The 22,996-nt window shown below is 53.9% G+C and overlaps 1 long non-coding RNA gene across 1 annotated transcript; it reads left to right on the forward strand.

The window, feature by feature from the left end:
• Nucleotides 1-1,700: 1,700 nt before the first annotated feature.
• LOC137864386 (uncharacterized) lies at nt 1,701-21,380 on the forward strand. The gene is made up of 2 exons (XR_011101473.1): nt 1,701-2,040; nt 19,527-21,380. It is a non-coding gene; the product is annotated as an uncharacterized lncRNA (long non-coding RNA).
• Nucleotides 21,381-22,996: the final 1,616 nt, after the last annotated feature.

Below are 22,996 nucleotides of genomic sequence, written 5' to 3' on the forward strand. Positions count from 1 at the left end.
CAGGCTGCGCCTCCCTGCTGGCTGCGGGGCCGGGATGTTGCTTTGCAGCCTGTTGAGCTCTGCAAACATCTGCAGAGCTTGGAGAAGCCCTTGAACACTGGTCTGTGCTGAGTTAAGCAGCATCAAGCCCAGAGCCACGGGAGGCGAAGGGGCTGGGGATGCTCTCGTGCTCCCACCCGTGGTGGTTTCAATGAGAAATTGCTCGTTAGCGCAGGCGGTGCTTTGTGACCGCTGACCTGTAGCACAACACATCCCACTGGCAGGTCGCAGAGCTCAGGAATGAAAGCAAGAGGCAGGCTTTGTGACTTGTAGGCGTGCGTTCAATATCGGCTGAAGAACGATTCTTCCTGCCCGCGCGTTTGGGATCGCGGGTGCTGCGTTACCGATGGGCTGGGGGCGCACGAGGCGAGCCCACTCGAGGGGCTTTGCAGGCAGAGCCCGGACATTTTGCTCCAAGCTGAAGCCAGCCGCTGGTGGGACATGTGGCCCTGAGCCACCTGGGGCTGGTGGCACCTCCTGAGGCTCAGCTCAGCACGGAGCAGCCACTGCTATAACCTGGTCTGTGCGCAGCGCTCACAAATTGTTACAGCCATCTCCAAACCATCGCAGGGGTTACCCTAATAAACTCCAGGTGAACTTCTTGGTAGCATCCCAAATGCAGCCGTGGTGTTTTTGCTGAGACTTTATGCAGCACGTTGGCTGGGAAGCCCCTTGGTGGGCACCAAGGAAGCCAGGCAAAGCCTGCTGTTGGCTCCAGCAGTGCTGCATCAAAGCCAGAGGCCCCATCGAGCAGGAACTCATCCAGCCCAGATGCCCAAACAACGCCACTCAAATGCACCTGGGACACTGCTGCAGGCTGTGTTCAAGTGCGTTTTAAGAGAAAAAGCAGCTTTTCACCAGCTGAAGGCAGCAAGACCAATTTTTCTCCCCTCTCAATAACTGTAAGTTCCACTTGCTCCCAAGTTGACCTAATAATTGTAATTCTAAATTAAATGTAAATGTATTGGCTGCTGGTAAAGGTCACTCCACAGAAAATGGCTGTGTTTGCCTCTTCTTCAGATGCATGAATACTAAGCATGTATAATTCACAGGATCATTAGCAGATAAAGATGTTCCCCACCTTTGCTCCCTCACCCTTATGCAAACGGGTTTTATAAGTCAGCGGGCAAAAGGAAAACTGTTCAGCCTTAATTTCTATAGCTGGGTCCATCTGCTAGGGAAAACACAAGTGCTCAGCACTGCTCAGGATCCAGCAGAAGGCTGGCCGACCTCAGTCACCCCGGGATGTTCAGAGAACAGCCCCACACCATGAGCTCAGAGCTGCAGCATCACCAGGAGCCTTTCCCCCAGAGCCAAGGGCTGAGAACACAAGCTCTGGAGGAGGAAACGTCGCAGTGCAGGACACAGCATGCAGCAGAATTATGGCTCGGCCATAGCAGGAGGCATCCAGCTAGAGCATCAAGCTATGGCAGCAATCCTCCATGCACTCAAAGATCTCCTCTTGTTTGTGAGCAGAGCTGGGCGTGCTCCCAACCTGCAGCCCCCCCTGGGGTGCTCCCTGCTCCTGCCCCTGGTCACTGCACTCTGTGGGCCCCCCAGTAAGGCTGCTCTGGTGGTGCTGGGAGCAGCTCCCCCTGCCTTGGCTGGGACATGACCCTTCCAGCTACTACAGCCACCTCAAACACACCAGAAGCTGCTGGTACAATAACAGCAGGGCTGATAACTCCTGCTAAACCTCCTTCATCTCCCAAGGACAGGAGCCACCAGCCTCTCTCCTACCCACAGCACCTACAGGTGTACAACAGCCCTACCCTCAGCACGAAGACTAGGCAGAAAGCAGCTGCCTTACTGGTTTTAATTGTCCTGACTGGCCTCACCTGGGGCCCCCAGCTCCGTAAGAGCTCCAGCTCTTCCCTCCTCACTTTTCTCAGCCTCAGCTGGGCTGCTGGAGGCAGCAAGAGCTGGGCTGCCCTGCAGGGATGGCAGTGCCCAGGGGAGCAGTCAGTGAGCTGGAGCAGCAGAAAGCAGCCCTGGATGAAGGTAGGACCGCAGCATGGCTTTGGTTGGGATGGTTGCTTGGATGCCAGTGGTCTTCCAGCTTTGTTGGGGAGAAGCCAAGCCTCAGTGGGGACTTGGGGTGGCCGGGTTCTCCTGGGTGCTCTCAGAGGTGGTGAGAGGCTTTGTGGAGTGCTGAGCCCACATGTGAGGGCTCGTTAAGGAGGTGCTGCTCTTCCTGCCTCAGCAGCACCTCCCCAAACCCTCTCAGAGCCTAGCAGCCAGGTACAGCTCCTGCAGGCTGAGCTCCTCCACCCTCGGAGCCTCTCGGCTGGCTGGGGAGGCGCGGGGCCAGGCAGGAGGCTGGCAGCCCCTCGCAGGAAGGTGCTCGCTCATCCTGACGTGTTTATTTGCATAGAGGCATTTTAGGCTTTTTTGTTGTTGGCTGACTTATTGTGCGAGTTCTCAAAGCTGTGATACTGAATTATAAATTGAGACGCTGTATCCATGAAAGACTGCTCTTTGACTATAGGCAGCATTATTGAATATGACAGTCACAATAAATGCGTGCTATAAAGCCAAACTAAATATGCTCTGCAATCCAAGATGTGCAAATCACGCAAGGAGAAAAATAACTGTAATATTTTCTTCCAAACGAATCCAGAACCTTGGGTGATGATTTTGTTTAGCTTTGTGTTGGCTCCTTGGCAAAAGGCTCCGGCAGCAGATAATGGAGTGACCTACTTCTGCCGCCTTTGTTCATGACAACACATAAATTAAGAATTATGCCCTTTCAAATTAAACTTATCGTTTTTGTGGAAATTAGAGAGCGAAGCGGAGCTTTGTGCTGGAGGGCAGGAGGAGGAGCTGGTGCTGCTCCAGCTCTGTCCCCTGGTGCCGTGCCCTGGTCGGGGATGCAGGAGGCTGAGCACCAGCCACCAGCTGGGTCTCCTCTGCCCGCCGGGAGCCTCTACCTTCTGCTGAACTTCTGGAGGCCTCAGAGGCTAAGCAGTGCCATTTAGCCCATTATTTAAATAATGTGCTGGGTTTAAGCTAAACACGGATGTGAGAGCTCCCATAAACTGGTGCCACTTGGAGCAAGCGCCCGGGGAGACCCTCCCTCTTGACGGGAATTGTTTTGCCTCCAACTGCATCCAGTGTGCAATGTGTTGTAATCCTTTCTGACTGGGTGACAGCAAAATAATGTTTGCTTTAATTGAATTTCAGATGGGGAGCGTGGGCTGCAGCCAACAGTGCTGGGGGCTGGGGCTCCTGCTTGGAGGTGGGGGGCGCGGGGCTGGGGGTCTCTGAGCAGTGATGGAGGCAGCATTGAGGGGAAGCACAATTATTTGTTAAAATGCCTGCTGCGTGTGGCCACTGTTGCCTGGGAATCGAGTGGCTGGGTCAGGACAAGGTTGTTTAATAATGCTGGGTAATTTCCTGAGGATGCTGAAGGCGCGGAGGCAGGAGGAGCGTGGTCTGGGAGCGCTGTGCTGGGGGCTGCAGAGCCCCGGACACCTTCTGGAAACGCCACACATCGACCAGGCTGCAAAACCCATTATGAAACCAAATGATGTATTTCCATAAGCAGGAGGCTAAATATAGCACTGAGTGCCTTCCATTTCTGGGCCCCGGAGGCACTTTCTGAATGTGCCTGTGTGCGCTGGGGCTGCGAGCTGGCACCGGGCCCCTGGGGACACCCCGGCCCTGCTGCTGTCCCGGCCCTCGTCCCCTCCTGCTCCTCCGCAGGGCGATGGAGGTGACAGTGCTGAGGCTGTCCCCATCCCTGTGGGGACCTGCAGGGGACACTGTGACAGTGCCTGGAGCCCTGTGGCACGGCGAAGGCCTGGAGATGCTCCGATGGCCGTGCCTTGGTACCTTCCTTGCCTCGTAAAGGAGCTGTGGTCCCAGCGAGCTGTATGTGGCCAGGTGAGGCCTTTGGGACCACAAACAAGAGGGATCAGGGAGTTATTTCCCCGGGGATGCCCTGACTGGTGCCCAGCCATCTCCTGCTGCTGGGACCAGCAGCACCTTGCTGGGAGCAGGATGGGGCCGCAGCTGCTCTCCATGCTGATGCCATCTTCGAAAATGTCTTGACTAGGTCAGATTTTATTTTTCCCCAGCAGATCTTCTGCCAGTCTCTGCTTCATCTGAGCTAATTGGGGGCCCCTCGTTCAGCTGGGCGTGCTGTTAGTGTCATTGAAGCAGCTCCAGCCTCGCGCCTTGCTTTTTCTTCCCCCTTTTCACTGCGGATTGATTTTCCTGCCAATGCGCTCTCTCCCCACCGAAGTTCCCATCGTTGCGAAGTTCAGGCTCCTCTTTGTTCTAATTATCGCTGTCTCCACACACAGAGAGTGAGGCAAATTCTCTGGTCTATTTTAAGGTGCAAGTGAGATGATAATCCTGCACAGCTGGGGAGGCTGCGGGAAGCGTCTGCTCAAAGCATCATCTTCCCCTGCCCAGGATCGAAGGAGAAGCTGCCCTTTGGGAGCTCCCCTGGGCAGGCAGTGCCCACCTGGCCGGGCACGGAGCAGCCTCCTTGCCCCTGGCCAAGGCAGGAGCTGCTTTGCCTCTGGGGCAAAAGCCAGGAGCTGCAGGCTGCCTGGGGATGCTGCTTGTGCTGCTGTGCACCAGCAGACCAGGAAAGGCCCCTGCGTGGTGGGGAGAGGGGTCGGGCTGCTCCAGCATTGCTCCTCTCCCAGGCTGCACAGTGGAGCCCCAGCAATTTGCTTCCCTGGCTTGATTATTGTCAGCTTCCCAATACAGTTCCCAGATTTTAATTTTTTTTGCCTTTGCCAGGCTGCCAGCAATCTGTTTGCCATAATAACATCATGTAGCAGAAGCAGTGTTAATTCAGCTGCCCAGGCTCCAGGTGAGATGCTTGTATGCTGTCCTTGGAGCCGTGCCCCAGGTGATAGATGTGCATTCCTCCCTCCGTCCACACCAGCTTGTAGCCCTGACCCCACAGCTCCTCTCCCCGTGAGCAAAGCTGCAGGGCTGGGGCAGCAGCACCATCACCGTGGGCATCTCCTCCCCCCATGGATGGGGGTTGCTTTTGGGGAAGGAAAAAGATGGTCTGTTGACAGAGCAGCTATTGATCCTGTTGTGCATGTGGGGAGCCAGAAATAGAGCCTGGGAGGAGAGTGGTGACTCATGCACCTGTGCAGCTGGGAGCTGGGCTGCTGCCAGCAGGATGGTGCTGGAGCCTCGTGCTGCTCGCCAGGTGCAGATCCAGGGCTGGGAGATGGGAACACCGGGTGCTGCCACTGCCCCAAACACCAGGGCAGCCCATGTACACCTGGGAAGCATTTCCAGGGCTTGGCCAGACCCTGCCTAGTGTGACAGCAGAGTTACCAACACTCCTCATGTTTAATTTTCTAGCCCAGGCAAGCTTCATGAAAGACCAAGTTCAGCCCTGTCTGGTTTCTCTTCTTGAATCCATGCTCAGGATTTTCTCTTCCCAAAACACCTGGGGAGGAATTTGGGGGCCGCAGAGGCACTGCTGTCTGCTGCAGGGCTGCTGCACGAGGACCCAAGCCAAGGGCTGTGCAATTTTGGGGGAGAGCAGCCAAATGGGGGCAAGCTGCAGCTGAGCTGGGAGTGTGTGAAGTTAGTGCCCACCCCGAGCTGAATGGCATTTTTCAGCTGAAATGCTCTTTTACTGTTTATATTTAACTGTTGTCAAACAGGCTACTTTGGAGAAGGCTTTTTTAGAAAATACTTCAAATGGCTTTAGAACAGCCCACTTAAACAGGGCAAGATTCAGGCTGGAAGGAGCGCTGGAGATCCTCTCTGTGCCACCACAAAGCCAAGCCAACCTGAGCCAGATTCTGTATTTTTTCCATTTTTTTGAGTGCAAATCTTTTTTTTTCTTCCTACTTGAAGCAACCTTTAAAACCTGATCTCCATCAAAGCACTTTAACTGAAACTTCTGCAAGTAGCTGAAAATGTTGGTGTGAAAATAAGTATTTCAAAGCAGGACATTGAAAGGCCTGGTCTGGATCCCTTTTCAGGGATTTTTGTCTGACCTGGAGCAGGGAAATGCCCCATTTTGGGTGCTTTTCCCATGCCCCGGTCCCCTCTGTTCCACGCTGCTCCCTTGCAGCTCCTCGAGCCGTGGCCGATGGGTTTGTGTGGATTAAACCTGAAAGGTTGTGCTTAAACCTCTTCCCTGTGCAGTGTGAAAATGGCACCTTTACAGGCAAAAAGACTGGTATGTACATAAAAGGATCTGTGCTTTATTACTCTCATTTTGTTTTTTTTTTTTTTTTCCTGTTACTAATCTCATTATGCTTAGGAGTGTAAATTTAGGTTGGCACAAATCTGTATTGCTAAAATATTTTACCTTAAGTTCTTAGAAGCTCTCTCCATCTGTGAGGATAATACTAAGTATTAATTAACTAGCTAATCCTATGCAGCGCTTGCTAAACATAAAACATGGTGTAGAAGCAGGTCCAAAGTGCGATTCTGGTCTAATAAAAAACAACTTCTTTTTTTCCCCAGAGGAGAACGCTTCAGGATTTATTTTTTCATTCATAACAGCACTCAGCCTGCTTCAAACACCTGCTTGAAGCTGCAAATCATCCTTTAAACCAGGGCGAGGCAAATCGAGGCTGAAGGAGGGGGTGAGAAAATACAAACCCCCGGCTGTGGGGTGGTGCTGCCCAAGGCAGCCCAGCAGATGCCTTTCTGTCCGTCCTGGAGCAGGAGCAGCTCTCCTCGAAGGATGCTCATGGCTCAGGCAGCAATCCGATGCACACCCAGGTTTTCATTGCTTTGCATGCCAAGGGTGCTGCCAAGGCACCTGCAGATCATGGGCTGGAGGGCGTGTGGGTTTAGAGGCAAGGGTATCCTGAAAACCCACCAGGGATTGCCCCTGTGTCCCAGGGGAGGTTTGGAAAGCCCTGCCTCCTGCGCTCCTGTTTGCAGGCGTTGCGGAAGCCTGGCTCTGCTCTCCTGCATGCCCTGCCAAGCGAAATGATCTGCGATCACCCAGGAGTGCCGAGCTCGACACGAGCAGCTTCATTGCACTCGCACCACGTATCCGCAGGCACCGATCTGCTCCATCTCCCTCCCCCTGCTCGCAGCAGCTCGGTCAGGCAGCGTGGGTGTAACGGGTCCGCCCTGGTGCCCTGCATCCCCCCAGCCCCATTTGTCAGTGCTGCCAGGGGCATTGGTGCAAAATCCATTAATTAGCGTGGGTAATGGAGCTCCTGCTTGCTGACAAGGCAGGCTGAGTGCAGCACAAGCCCTGCTGATGCTGAGGCAGTGGCTGAAGTGGTGGCAGTGGTGAAGCAGGGTGGGATCTGCAGCAGGGGTGGTGGTGACCACGTTGGCATGGGCACGGAATGAGAATTTGCCTCCTGCTCCTGTGTTGTGCTGTGATTTCAGAAGTGTTTCAGCTCGCCAGCCCTGAGGAGGTTACAGGATGCCCTGGCTGGATGCGGATGAGATGAATTTTAGGTGATGGATGCGGTGTAAGAAGCTGGCCCCTGAAGTGGAGGGGTCCTCCAGAGGGCATGGTGCTGGGATGAGCAAACAGCAGATGAAATTCTTCCTGAGTTCATCCAAACACTCCATCCTGCCTCTCCCAAAAGCCAAATTCCTGAACCTTTCTGCTGGCAGTGTTGTGTTGCTCCTGCTCCCTGCATCAGGGTACATGGAGGAGAGCACTCAGCTGTGCGGGTCGGGGCAGCAGCAAGCCCATGGGCAGGGGCTGGATCCACGCTGGGTGCGTGTCAGTGCCCCCGAGGAGGAGCTTCGGGGTCTGCCTCTGCACACTCTTAGTATGGAGCGGCAGAAATGCACGTCTGTTTTTGTTGTTAAATAGTAAAGATTAAGGAAAATCAATACGTTTGTTCAGTGTTTTCTCCTGGGGCAACAAATTCCAAAGCTGAATGCTTGCTTAGCAAAACTTTGCTGCCCTGTGGAGCGGGTGCTTGCACGGGTGAGCAGCCATCCGTGCCTCCAAAGCCAAACCCACAGCCACTGCTGAGCCAGCTCCAGTCCTCGGATGGCACCTGGATGTGGTGGCCAGGGTGCCTGGCTGTCACAGCCGATGCGATGTGCTCCTGTGGTGCTGGGCAGGTCAGAGCTAAGTGCTGGGGGAGGCTTCCAAGGTTATGAAGGCTCCTGAGGACCTGAGCCGTGCTGGTCATCGTGGTGTCACCCTGGGTGGCCACAAGCAGGTTAGGACCAGGGTGAATTTCACAGCGAGCGAGGGGCTCTCCAGGCAGCCTTGCAGAGGTGGCAAGGGGAGGAGACTGCCCAGAAGCCATAGGATCTGCCAAAACACCAGGCTGGGGCTGGATTTGGCTAGTTTGGGAATTGGCAGAATGGCCGAATCGGGGTCTGCTCTCTGCTGGTGGTTGCTTCTCAGAGGCGATGTTGTTCTGCAGTGACAGCGGAGCTGTGCGTGCTGTTCCCGGCTCCACAGCAAACTCCCACACTCCCTGCTTTAAATGCTCACTGTTTTTCTTCACCGCTTTCAACCCTGGAAAATGCTGAGTGCAAGCAGGGACACAGGGTGATGATAAACCCAGCCCGGAGGTGAGAGGCAGAGCAGTGGTCAATGCGTGGTCAGCATGGCATGGGGCATTCACGGCACTGACCTGCAAGCCCAGGCAGTGCCCCCCATTGCCTGCAGCCTTCGAGTGGCTCCCAATTTCAAAAGGGATCTGAGGCCAGTGGTGCCTGTGTGCCAGGAGTCGTAAAGAGATGATTTGATGTGGTGCTGCCCCAGCAAAATGCTCAGGACCTTGCTCAGCCCCTTGCCCTGGGTGCCAGCTTGGGGCAGGTCCCTGTGCAGCCACCCCGTGCTCCTTTCCCTCCTGTCCCTGCCCTTTGTGCTCAGGCTTGGCAATCGTCTCCTGCTTGCAATTCCTCATCATGGCTGTGGAAGCAGCCCGGGATAGCCCTGCACTGCCTGCTCTGTGGCTGCTACCTCCAGTCCTGCCCAGCAGCATCAAATGAGCTAGAAAAAACTGCTGCTTCTGCCCTCCAAATTGGCTTTAAAATCATAAATTAAGCAAGCAGACCTGGTGGTGCTGGAGAGAACGGCATCCCCCTTGGTGGCACTTGCTCAGGGGTATGGGATGTGCTGCTCGGGGCTGGACCCGCCGTGCTGCCTGGGCAGAGCCAGCTCGGGAGCCCAAGGCTGGCACCACCTGGACCGTGCTTTGTACGGTCTGTGTGGGGTCTCTGCAGGACCTGGAGTGCAGTCTGGTGTGTTGGTGTCAGGAGGTTCTTGTTTGCATCCTGAATTATTGCTCCGAGTAGTAAATGTCTGTTCTTCCATCACCCAGCAACACAACATTGAAAGATTACAGCTTGTGATCTTAACTCCTGTGGCATTGGCAGGGTTTTGGGGGAAGAAATACCAACGTGCCTGGGAACTGGTGGTGTTTTTTTTTTTTTTCCTTGAGAAATCTGTATCAACCTCTGCAGTTCTGCTGCTGGGAACAGCTCCAGGGAAGCTCTGTCTCCAGGAGGTGATGCAGGGCTCGGACCCAGCTGCACCCTGCCGCTGTGCTCACCTCCGAGCAGGCAGCAGCGGGGCCGTTCAGTGCTGCTCCCACTGCTGGGAACCCTCTGCGCTGTCTTGTCGTGAGTCACTGCTTGGGCAGGCACGTTAGGTGTGCTTTAGCTTCATGCTAATCTGATGTGACGTGCCACATCTGTCCTGCTCAGAGCGTGAGCATGGCCCCTGCTAGACAAGGGAGCGCAGGACCCGCACGCCCTCCTGGCACAGATCCACCTTGCAGCAGCTGGAGGTGCTCCTGCAGCCTGGCTCCTGCCACTTCTCCGGGAGACGTAAGCTGGGAGCACTTTGTGCTGGTCTAAATGCATCAGGATCCCTGCCAGTATCGTAATGCCGCACGGAGATCTCCCTCTGCTCCTGCACATGTACCTGCTGCTGCTGGACCAACGAGTGATCCTAATGGGGACTTGGCTGAACCTCCCCAGGCTGCAGGAGCGATGTCAGTCTCAGTGCCTGCTTCTTGAACGAGCCTTAGAGCAGCTTGTCTGGCTGCGGGAGGGGAGCATCTCGGCCTGGGCTGGGGGGACGAGATCCCATCTTCTGCTGGCTGAGCAATTTCCGTGCTGAGCATCCCCAAGCACCAGGGTGCTGCCCTCCGCTCTGCTTTTCCTGTGGGGTGCTCCTGGCTGGGGGGCATTACACGGCTGTGGGACCTCGCTGTGAAATGGGGACAGAGCCCGCTCCCTCAGCAGGGCTTCAGTGATGGCAAAACCCCACAAGCAGCCCCAAATGGGGGTGGTGATGACTGTGCCTTGCACTGCATTGGGATGCAGATGCTGGAGCTGCTCCTGGCTGCAGCATCCCTGGGCCCACCGGGACACATCCCCAAGGGGCTGCCTTGGGTCCCTTCAGCACCTGGGGAACCCTCCTGTGGAGAAGACCAAGACTCACCTCTGGACTGGAAAGCACGAGGGCTTCATGATGAGCCTGCATCTCCCATCCCCTCCTGAGATCCCTGGGTCCCCAGATATGTGTTTTTTTGTTTTAGTTCTGGATGCTTTGTGTGTTTTGGGGCTGCATTTGGGATGGAATAGCAGTTTGGGGTTTTGCATCACTTTTCCTGCTAGGTGCAATGTAGGACTTATTCCTATGGGGAGCGGTTCTGGGATAGGTGTGTCTGAAGGCATCAGTCGTGCTCTCAGATGGGTTTTTCATTCCAGAATTTAGACTTGAATTTGGGGAAAAAAAATAAATCTGTATTTCTCTCCCTGGATGGGGATGGATTCCAGCCCTTGGCCGAGCTGTCTGACTCTGTGGACTACTGAAGCCCAGGAACCTGTTTTGAGGGCGGTCGTCCTGCTGCTTTCCAGACCAAACTTCTCAGTTCTGACAGAGTGCAAATTTCTACCAGGGATGTTTTACTTTTTTCTGGTTACAGTTGATGTACCTGGCACATGACGAATTCTTTCTCCTTCACCCCTTGAGTCCCGAAGGCCTCCCCGGGCCACCCCACACTGCCAGATTGGGGATGTTGGGCATCTCTGGGGAAATACAGCCTCTTGCACTGGAATCATCCAGAATTCACCTAGCATCGCTGAAACCAGAATCTGAAATGTTATCTCTAATTATAATTGTTTCTCTGATACTTCATATTTCCTCTCAGCTTCGCGACATTCTGGTAATTGCAGCCTTTCTCCCATCCCTTTAATTTGCAGCCCATCACAATGTTGGTTAAGAGAATCAATCTTTAAGGTCGTTATCTTGAGCTCTTTCCCAATATGTTCTGCTGTAGTTTGAATAGATTGTAGTGTTCATTCTTCAGATCTTTATTTTTTCTCCTCTGTGGCTGATTGAGACAAATTACCACGGGGTGAGGCACCCGCCCGGTGCTGCGTCCTCGGCATTGAGCATCCCCAGCATCAGCTCCGGCGAGCACGGAGCAGCCTCCACAAAAACCTGTCCCCAAAGCAGGCTGAAGGCTTCTAGTTATGGCCAGAGCTTCTCTGCAGCTGTGGGAGGGAGTTGGCTGTCTGCGGGTGAGTTTTGGGGAGCACCATGGGGCAACCTCATGTGGGTGCGCCGTGTGCTGGGGGGCTTACAGAGACCACCGCAGCCCCCCTCTGCCCCTGGCTTTGCACAGGAGCTTGCAGCAGGACCATGGTCCTGTGCTGGGAGCTTGGAGCTGAGCACCTTCCTCCTCCTCACCTTCCCAACGCAGTGAGGGGCCTTTGGGGACTCCAGATGCCATCACAGCCTTTAGCTTCATCCCGCAGAGCATCCCCTGCCCCACGGGTGAGGGATGGGTTCCTGGCCATGCTAGGCATTGAGCAGAAAACTGGAACGATGTTTTTCCTTTCTCTCCCTTTTATTAAAGGCCAAAAACAATTTAAAGATGTGGAGCACAAAATCTGAAGTGAAGCACTCATTTCGACACCACTCCTTATCCCTGCTCATTTTAGGCAATATGAGTTCTTACAGCCTTGTTTGGCCACTGTCTGCATGGCGTTGAGGATGGCAATAACTGTCCTTTTGGGGGCAGAAAGGGAAAAACAGCCAATATGTGCTGGAGAAATTGCTGCTGTTCTTTCTGGTGCCTGGTGCTGTTTCTCTGAGGCTGGAGGCCAGGATGAGCAGAGCAGGGGGCAGCTGCCCATGGGGACCCAGCTCCCAGCCTCCCCTGCCCGTTTTATTGCCAGCGCAGGTCGTGTCCCACCAGGTGTGCAGGTGGGTGACGTTCCCTGGGGCACGTGCACAAGGTGACAGCTGTCTCTGGAGCATTTGCAGCATGGGCTGCTCCCAGGACTCGTTTGCTTTGCTCCTGACCACTTTGCAGGAGCAACGTGTGCCCGCGGGGACCTGCACGCCAGGAGCCGAACCCCACATGGTGCTATCGGCTCCTCCTGCTTCAAACCCAGACCCCGCTGACCTTGAATTAAGGGCTTTTATTGTTGCTCGTGCGGAGATTTTCCTGTTCCCAGCGTTTTGGCTTGCTCTCCACATCCAAGCACGCCGCTGTCCCGCCCGCCCCGCTATTAATAGCTGCTCCTGGCCACGCGTGCGGCCCCGCGCTTTCATCACAGGCGAGCAGCAGCTCTCCGGGTGTGCTCGAGGTGTCTGTAATTCTCCCAGCAACGTCTTCCACTATTTCAAATTCTTGCTGCCTATTTTTATTTCCTTTTATCTCAAATCCTTTTTTTCCCACCCAGAAATGATCCCGCCAGAGGGCGATTTCGTTGGTAATATTGCTTTTGCATTTTAGACTTTTCAAGGACTAATGAACTTTATTAGATTATAATGAACTTATTACTCAGTGCTGCTGACCTGCTTTCTAAAGAACTTGAATTATTATTTGGAACAGGCCTGTTGAGGGACTTTTTTCCCTTTTTTTGCAGAGCAGTATAGGGTACATTAACTCTTCGGAGCTGTTTTTTTTTTTTTATTTGCTCAGCTTTGATTATCTGAAGATCCCTGTGAAATACAGCAGCCCTGCATTTTGGGCAGAGGGGGCAGAAAGAGAAGGGACAGGGTGCCCCATGCTCCAGGGCTGTACCAAAGCTACATTATCTGGTCCCATCCCTTGCCTCCAGGCCATCTGTCCCATCACCAGGGGAGGTTGTTGGTGCAGAGAAATTGCCTCAGGACAGGACAAACTCTGAGAGCCCTGGGGCTGGTGCCTGGTTCTTGGAGATATCCTTGCTGCTGGAGATGTTTCTGACCTCTCCTCCTGCTTTGTCCCTCTGGCAGAGCATCGCCTGTGCTGGTGGGACAGGAGGGAGGGGATGCAGGAGTGGCCAGGATTTGTTCTGCTTTTGCATGAACTGGGATGGTTTGGAGCATTTTGAGGCCACCTGGGGTGCAGGGTAATAACTCCAGACCCTGGCTACTATTTCTGGCCCAGGGTTGCAAATCAGTGCCCCCCTCCTTAGGCTCATGTGAGGTGGATGCAAACACAGCATCTTTTGGCCCTTCCCGTGTCACCTGTGCACATTGCAGGGCCTGATCCTGATGAACAAGGAGGAAAAGCTTGAGCAGCGTGCGACCCTGCGTGGTTGTAGCTGCTGGGTGTGCATCAGCTGAGCACCTCGCCCTCCCCAGTGCCCAATTTTCACCCTTGCCACCTGCCTTTTTGCTGCATAAATCCCTGATATTGGGTGCTGTGAAACCCCTGATGCTGGGTGCTCTGCCTCCTGATCCACCCCATGGCAAGGCTGGGCTCTGTCAGTGTGTTCTCGCAGCCTGCTGGAGCTCTTGTGCTCCTCATCTCGGTGTGAGCAGCAGGGGAGAGCTGTGGTGTGAAGGGATGAGTCAGGTGCTGGCAGGGCACCTGCTTGCTGAGAATCAATTTTCACCTGCCTGGTGCTCTGCCAGAGCTGGGGAGGGAAGGGAGCAGGGGCTGGGGAGGGAGCCTCGCATGTGCTGGGTGTCTGCATGTCCGGCTGCAGCCCTCTCCTGAGCAGAGGGACAGAGAGCTGGGGGGGGGGGGGGGGGGGGGGGAAGAATAGACAGAAAAGGAGTTGCCTTTTCTTTATTGCTCCTTGCTGCTTCACTTGCATCAGCTCAAGATGCCATAGGAGAGAGAAAGGTGGGACTGTGCCCAAAATGTGCCTTCACCAGAGGGGTTTTGCTGCTGAAGGGAGAGGCTCAGGATGCTGGGTGCTCCCCAGGAGCCCCACAATGACCCAGCAATGCTGGAGGGAGCTCCTGGCTTGGCTTCAGGCCAGGCTTGCTCCTGGTTGTCCCTATCCTCCTCTGCTAACCTTCAACCAGATCCAGCAGGAATTTGGGATGGAGTATTTGAGGTGTGAGCAGAGCCCCAGGCAGCACCTGGCCAAGCACAGCTCGATTGCTGCTCGTGCCCGTGGTGTCCCCCAGCTTTGGTCAGCCACAGCACAGCAAACAGCGCCAGCAGCCCCTCATAACCAAGCAGGGATCAGCAACCTCCCTTCCTGCAATCATCCCTTCTCTTAAAAAGAAAAATAAAAGAGAAGAAAGGGTTTCCTGCAGGCTGCTGAATTGCACAGAGCCCAGTGCGTCCCTCCAAGGCCAGCGAGGGCTGGGACCCTGTGGGCTCTTGGGCAGAGGTGATGCTGGGTGCCCCTTGCTGGTGCTGGCAGGATGGTGCCTGTGCATGTGTTGGGGTGAGTGTCCTGGGGATGCTGCAGCCACCCGTGGCACCTGAGCACCGGGGCAGGGCCTCAGGGCAGGGTGGGCAGGGACCAACGCTGCTGGACGTGCACTTACGGCTGAATATTGCTGGCAATTATGATAATGGCTGGGAAATCCAAACCTGACATCTTCCTCACGGATGATGAATAAGCTGTCTGACTCCTGTTCATTTTTTATTCAGAACTTCAGTGCTGGCTAATCCTGAGCTCCCAGCGCTAAATGCTAATGAGGAGCGCGTTGCCTGCCTCCCATACTTAACAGCAGAGCAACGCCTGGGATCAAGGGGGTTAAGTATTGAAATTGTCTCGTGCATTAAATAATTAGTAGACAAACAGATTGACTTCTCCAGCCATCACCAGCCCCATCTGTTTCCTGTGCCTTTGCTCCCTCTCTCTGTGCTTGATCAGATAATTGGCCGGGGCCGCAGCGTGGCCCTGCTCTGCGCTGGGCAGTTTCTGTGTGTCAGGAGGGGCAGAGCAGGGCTGTGGCTCTCCCCGAGGCTGGCTGCAAACCGAGGTGCCTCCAAATGGCAAGTACACACAGGGATGGAGCTGGGGGTGCCCACTGTGATCCCCTCTGAGCCACCGGGCTCCTTCCAGCTGGAAGAGAGGAGCCGAGGGCAGAGACCCGGAGCAATAATTCTGCCACGCTTCAGTCCGGCCTGCAGCCACGCAGCACGAGATACGAGATGTGGGCTGGCCGGGGAGAGCTTTGAGAGGCCATTTGCTGCACAGAGATGCTGCTGTAAATGGTCCAGATGGGGGACTGAAAGCTTTTATTCCCTTATTTCCTTTTCGTTGCTGATGCTTGAAGGTTTCCTATAATTGCTTCCCTGTTTTTACTGCTCGGTGGCTTTCCTGAAATATTTTTGTTTTAATTACAATATTGATTTAGATACAGCGCTAAAAAAGACCCCTGAAAAAGTTAATGAAAAGCAATTATTAAAGAGCACTGTAATGGAAAGGAGCCCCACGTGGGGAGCCAGCCCAGCCCCAGCAGTTGTTGTTTGGGTGCCCTGGGGGGAGCGCCTGGCCAAAAAAACACAAGGGGTTGGGGCTGGGCAGGACACTGGCCCCTGTCCAGCAACAAGGAGCGGAGTTTGTGCCCCAAACCTCTTGGCATACCGTGTCCAGATGCCCAAAACTTGCTCAACTTGAGATGTGAGGTGCCATGAAGCACCCCACTGCCTGTCCCTGTCACCACATCCTTCGGTGGCCCAAGGGCTGGGACCACTGAGGCTCGTGGCACCAAAGGGGATGTGAGCACGAAACCTCTCTCTTGTGGTGTAGGGAAAGCATGGGCCACCTTTTGTGTTTTTTTTTTTTTTTTTCCCCTCTGAAGGCTCTCCCGTCAGGCTGTTACCATGACAGACAAGTATTCAGCCGCGTGCGGGTGACGCGGGCGGCGGGGAGAAAGGCAGGCATTGAGAGAGCTGAATGTTATCTTGTCAAGGTAATGAACGAGAGGAACCTGAGGCGTGCCATAAAGAGGAAGTTGACTTTTTTTATAAAATATATAAGACATATTGCTGGGAAAACTCTATTAAGAATTGTAAAAGGTGAAAACCTTTCATCCAGTTGACTCTTGAGGAAGGTTCCTTGGCACAGAATAGATAAATAGAGGCTTTCGCCCTCAGCTACCCTAGCATGAAAGGGAAGCCTTATGAATACTCACCAGATTAATGAGACAGAGGACTCATAAATATGTCAGAAGACCCACAATAGCTGGAGATTAAATAGATGCCTCGTTGGGATGCGGATTAATATTTGTGAGGCCAAGGTGTCCCCGTGGGTGGCTATACTGGGCAGGGTGCCCTGTGCCAGGGCCCGGCCTGGAGCAAGGAGCTCAGCCTCTCATCACCCTTCCTGGCCGGCTGCTGGAGGAGGTGGCCTCTGGTGTCCCCCCGTGGTGACAGGGGCTGCAGAGGAGCCAGGCTTCACCTGATCTTCTGCCTCCCTTCTGGACACCCAGGAGTGATTTTTCTTGTGCTCTTTCATCCTACAACAGCCCCAGGGAGGCTCTCAACAAGCATCTCCAAGGCTATGATGGTGCCCACAGCACCCACCTTCCTCCCATCTTCCTCCTAGGTACTGAATAAGGGCCCCAGAGAGGAAAGGGGTCCTAAAAGGTGGCGTTCACAGGGGTGAAATCAACCCAGAAAGTGCCGTGATGGTGTTCACCCAGGCCTTCATATGGGTTAATGATAAAGATGGAGATCGAGCCAGCTGAAGGTTTCGTCCTGCTGTGCTCTCTTCTTGTGGGCTGGAGGCTCTGGAAGATGCTGGGTGAAGGAGTGCAGCGTCCTAAGGGTAATTGCGTGGTGCTTGCTGGGTGCTGCAGCCTGCCTGCAGTTCCCAGCTCCAAACGGGGTGGGAAGAGCCCCCAACACCCCACACGTCCCCATGGGGCTGGGTGCTCGACAGGGACACAGGGACGCTGCCTCCCCCTGGCATCCCATCATGGGGATGGTTTGGGGTGAGCATCCCCCTGCACAGCCCCAAATTCCTGCTTCCTGGAGGACGCCCCCGGTGTGTCCCTGCCGCGGTGATGCCCACCCCCGTGGGGAGGGATGTGCTGGAGCTGCCATCCTCTGTCATTGTCATGGGAACGAGGAGCGGTAAACAACAGGAAGCATCCCCGAAAAGCCGCCTGCCAGGCGGGCTGTGCCGGCAGGAGATGATTCAGGGAAGCGCTGACACTCGCCAGAAAATGATGCTGCAGCTTCCCTGGCACTGGTGGGGAGCAGCAGCAAAGGAGGGGGACCCAAATGTCCCCATCCCTGGTGGCATCTTGTCCTGCAGCAGCTGGACCAGGTGGGGATGTGGGGCCACCTTGTCCCTTACTGTCATACCCAGCCTGGCCTTGAATGGAGGAAGGGACCTGGAGCAATTTTGGCCAAGATGTGCACCAGGTGATGCCACCAGCAGCAAGAGAACTGTAGCAATGCCCCCACAGCATCCTGCCAAAATGCAGCCCCACAGGGTCACCTGCAACCTCGAAATGGGCCTGGGGAAAACATCTGTATCGGTGCTGGTCCTCAGAGAAGGTTTGGGGTGGAGAGGCCACTTCTGTGGGGTTTGGGGTCAAAAGGAAGCATGTCTCCTCTGTTAAGTGCCCAGGCCTGTGTTACATGGAAAAGCTTTTAAAATGATGATTGGATGTTTTGTGATGTGATGTGGTTTCATTCAGGAAGCATTAATTTGGGGAATGCCTCACAGGAGGTCTGCAGTGATGCTCGGTGCTCTGCGTGTCCCACCTGTGCAGCCTGCAGCCCTCCCAGGCTTCAGATGATGGATGGCACCTCTGCCTCGCTCCCTCTCTCACCGATCCTGCTGTCTTTTCGTTGGGTACAGCTGCCAGCAGCAAACAGCAGCTTTTCCCCCGTGAATACCGATGTATGGGAGCCCAGCATGGGGCGTTCAGCTCAGCAGCACCGCACCAAAGGTGGTGTCCCCAGGCTCTGACAGCGGTGAGCTCAAACTGCAGTCAGTAGCTAGCTGCTGTTAGCAGCACCGTTATTTATTCATGATGGTTCTTGTGCTCATCACACTTGGGTGCGATGTGGGCATCACCTGTCAGCCCCACTCTGAGCCCGCTGGCACAGCTCATCCTCTGCCCTGAGCACCCTGATCCAGCCGCTCCGAACCACCCCACGGAACCTGCTGCTCGTTTAATTTACAGCAGTGTCCTTTGTAACTTTCAAACACCACCACGTAGCCTCCTCGGGCATGCAGATGTAAGGGTCCTTGTTTTGCACGGTGTGTGGTGAAAGGAAAGTAATGGATGTCCCCGGCTTAATGGTCTGAAAGTCTTTCTTGCTGCGCAAAAAAAAAAACCCTAGCATCCCCAAATCCATTTTCATTTATAACATTATGAGCAATTCTACTGGCAGCAGTTTTTCCTTCACATATATACTTATTTGGGAGAGAAATTCCCTGTCTTAGAATAATGTTCTTGCTTGGATCGAGTAGCTGAAATTTGGAGTTTTCAAACTCTGGCTCTGTGTTTAACCATCCCATTGCTCCCTGCGCTCTGTATCCTGCAGGATGGAGCATCCCTCTCCAAACAGGTGACCCCCATGAAGGCAGGAAGCAGATGAAAGAGGCAGAGCTCAGAAACCAAAATGAGGGTTTGTTTGGTAGCACTGGAGCTGTGGGTGCTGCCCAGGAGCTGAGGCTGCCACACATGGGGCTGGAGACCCCAGAAATCCCTTCTGGCTCTGACCGCCTGCTGGGGGCATCACCACCTGATGGGCAGGGCATTTTTCATCGAGTCGGTGACAAATGGCTCTCAGTTGAGTAGAAAAATGGTTTATTGATTAGACAGCAGAGGTGTGGGCAGGGACTGTGCTGCTAATGAAGGGTTCTGCCAGCTGCTCCATGCTCTGGCTGCTGGGGACAGGCAGAAGAGGGACTTGGCCACCCCTGGTCTGCTGCTCCTGTGAGGCACAAAACAAAGCCCTGGGGGGCAGAGCTTTGGGGAGCTCATCCCGCTCCCTCCTCTGGCTCCCTGCTGGGGCTCACTGCCCCTGTCCCTGAAAGCCAGCAGTGCCCAGCTTCCAGGGATGTTGGTGATGGCCCCCCAGCTGCAGCAGGACCACCTTTGCAGGCCACCTCTTCAGCCCTTCCCTCTGCCACTCCTTTCCATGCCTAACGTGAACCCAGCTCTAGCAAAGCACTTCCTTAGTGCTTGATTTGGAGCAGGAGGCTGTCCCACTGAACCGGAGCACTCCTCTCACACCAAGCACGCTCATATGCTGCAGGGTGGGAACCCACAGCCATTATCTGGGAAGACTGCATTTTTTTTTGAAGGACTTTGCCCTGAAAACAGCCTGGTTACCTTGTTTTCTTTTTTTTTTTTTTTCTTTTTTTTTTTTCATCTTTAGCCATGGTGGTTTTATCCACAGAGCACCTTGAACAACCTGAGCATAATTAATCACAGTTTGCTTCCCTGTGTTCGTATGGGATTCCTAATCCCCTGTAAATCCTGTGGGGAACAGATGCAATTATCAAAGAAGCGCTTATTAAAAAGAACTATATGTGCCATAAAAAAAATGTCAGGACAATTGTCCTTTGGCTGTTTGCAGTGTTGCCAGCTGTGATATACGATCCCAGCTCTCCGTCCCAGCTGTCTGCGTCCCTAGCGTGCTTTAGCGGTGGCTTGTGCCGGGTTCCTCTTGCAGCTGCAGAACTCCCTGAGCTCAGCTGCTCTTCTCCTCCCCAGCCATGCCCGTACCTATTTGTAACTCAGCGAGCAGCAGCCCATCAGAGCTGTGGACCTTCTGCAGCCAACACTGGTTTGGGGCTCTGCTGGATGAAGAGCTGCTTGGGGTTGGTACCTTCCCCATGTGCAGCATCGAGACACGAGGAGAGACATCCAAGGGGGACATCCTGCTTTGTCCAGCTGGGCAAAGGAAGCCCAAGGAAGCTTTGGCCAAGGAGATTCTCTCCCCGTGGCTCAGTTTCCACCTGTGAGGCTGGCAGAGTCACACCAGGCCATCCCGCAGGGACTTTGAAGGAGCAGTCCAGCAGCGCTCCAGGAAAGCTGCATGGTCGGGTGGCCCACAAATAATCCCTGTGCACAGGACGGGGGTGGCTTGTTCTGGAAGATCAGAGCAAAGCAGAGAGGTGCTGCTGCACACAGCAAGGATGTGCACGCTTGCTGAAAGTGCTACAGAATAAGGGGGTGCAGGACCTACAAAAACCTGAGAAATTGGTAAAAATACGCTCACACCTGTGAGGCTGCTGCTGACCTACGAGTCTCAAGGTAACTTTTTTTGCGGGCAGGCAGCAGAGCCATGGGGAGGAGGAGGATGGGAGAGGCAGCAGGGCTGTCTCGGTTTGGCTCTAGCTCGTCACTCAGAGGAGGAAGGAGCAAAACACGGTTGGAAACCAGAGGAGCAATCAATGATTTGCTGTCAAATGAAAGGATGGATCGAGTGACTTTCTGCAGGAATCTGTCCTTGATCTAATAGGAGTCAGTATTTTCCCTAACGATCCAAATGATGGAATATTCACTGCTACATCCGCAGAGGGTCAAGATGGGAATTAGTGCTGCAATTGCAGAGAAGGAGATTTTTAATCGTCTGGCAGTAAGGACAATTACGCGCTGGGACGTTTTGCCTGGGGAGGCTGCGGAGGCTCTGTCGTTAGAGACTTTAAGAAGAATTTGGAGAAACCTCTCCCCGGAGTGATGGAGCTCACCCCATAAGGCAGGGCTGACCCCCAAGGTCCTTTCCAGCCCTAATTTCTGTGATTCTGCATCATTCCAAAAGCAGAATCTCATCTACTGCGACTTTTAGGAAGAAGTATGAAAAGCACCGTGAAAGGCTGAAAATGTGATAGCTTTAGAAATAAAGCCTGTTGCTTTTATCTGCAAACATCTCAACGCATATGTCAATCCTGTTCTCCAAACCAAGCAGCAGAAAGGGAGCAGCCTGGCTTCCCAACCTCCTCCCTTGCAGATCTGCCAGAGATCTCGCTGGCTTCAATTTGGACAGCCTGGGCAGTAAGGTTTTACCACCGTGGAAAAGCTTTGGATTGCTAAAAGATACGAAATCTGAGCAATGGTATTTGTATGAAATGGGAATTAAAAAAAATATAAATCCATCAATTCCTCTGGCAAAGACAGCTGGGCATTTGGAGTGGTGGTGTTTGAAATGCAAAACGCACCTCATTGGAGAGTTGTTTCATGCCATTCATCTTCGGAGCGCGCTCTTACTGCTTGTTTGCAATGTGCAGCTATAAACCACGCTTTCTGAAAGTGCTCCGGCTGGCTCGGAGGTAAGCAAGAGGGAAGGATGCTAATATCAGACATTTCAATCCCCACTGCAGCCTGCATTGCTCAAAGCAAGATGACTTGCAAACATGTAGCCCAAATGAGGAAGATGAATCGTATGCAAGGTCAGGCTCAATGCCAGGAAACTGATAGAGGCAAAAGCGGTTAATTGCTTTAGATTCCAACAGCCCCAAAACGTGCCCTGCGTACAGACATCCCTGCCTCACGCAGCGATGGACCTCACCATCCAAACCAGCAAATAGAATAGGAAACGGAGGTGCTCGTCATGATTTTTAATGTCAGAATTAGATTCACTGTTGCCTTATGGTCTCTGTAATTACTAGACATCACTCATCGTTTTTCTCAGCTCAAGGGATACTCTGTTATTGACCTCACTGGGAAGATATAAATACATTACTGAGTGGAAATATCACCATTTGCCATTGTGGAAAGGTCTACACCACAGCTCAGAGGACCCTGAAATCTTTATAGCAGTGCACCTACAGCAGAGGACAATGCCTGATACTGGTGGTGTGATAGCCAAGTGCTTCTGCTGAGGCTTTAGGGGAGAAAAACCTATTACAGGGTATTAAAGGAGAGACACAACAGCAAGCCATGAGCCAAAAGGACCTTCCTACAGCTGAACAGATAAAAAATACCATGCCTGGGGGCATATTGGCCACGCTGGTCTCAAGCTGGTGGGGCCACAAAGACTTTGGGGAGAACGGTAGGACATCAGAGAGCAAAGGGGTGTTATTTCCATGGGGCTGATCAGTGCTGAAAGCAGGGGGAGGCTGGTGAGGTGCTCTTGTGAAGCCATGCATGGAGCATGGTGGTGGTGGGATGCTCTTGGGAAGCCAAGCACCAGCTCTGTGGTGCATGGGTGGGTGCTCAGCCCGGAGGCCACCTATGCAAGGAGGTAGCTCACCAGTTTGTGCTGGACACCCCATGCCCACCCCAAGCCCCTGGTGCCCTGGAACATCTCTGAGCCATGAAAAAGAGCTTTGTGAGCGGGGGGTCAGCTGTCCTGCTGCATGGCACTTGCGTCCCTCCTCTTCCTCAGGCAGCCTCAGAGCAAACACCCGTGCAGGGACGGTCCATGCTCAGCAGGTCAGACCTTGTATGGGGCTGGCAGAGCTCTTCCCAGGTTTCCACGTGCTTTAAGGTGCCCCATAAAAAAAAGCCTCATCTGTTTTTAGGGGATGAGGCTGCTCACAGACCAGGCAGGGCAGTGACACAGCGAGAATTGGATCTGCAGCCCCCATTGGCATCTCATTTGGTTGGTGTCACATTTTGGTTGCTGCTGGATTTTGGGGGATTGATAGATCTCACCCAGCTGTGGCTTCCTCTGAGCATCGCCCTCCCCCTGAGCTTGCCTAAAGCAGCTCCTCAACCAGGAAAAAGAGACCTGATGGAAAAAAAAAAAAAAAAAAAAAAAAAAGAGATGGTGGCTCCCACCCCCTTCAGGTGACTTCCCACCCCCACTGTTAAAACACTGTCTTTATTTTGGGTTGGGGTGTGCCTGGCTCTTAAAACCTCCCCGTGCAGCTGGCTCCGTGTCCTTGCGGCACGAGGGGC

This window comes from Anas acuta, chromosome 14, assembly GCF_963932015.1.
Source record: "Anas acuta chromosome 14, bAnaAcu1.1, whole genome shotgun sequence".
Lineage (NCBI taxonomy): Eukaryota > Metazoa > Chordata > Aves > Anseriformes > Anatidae > Anas > Anas acuta.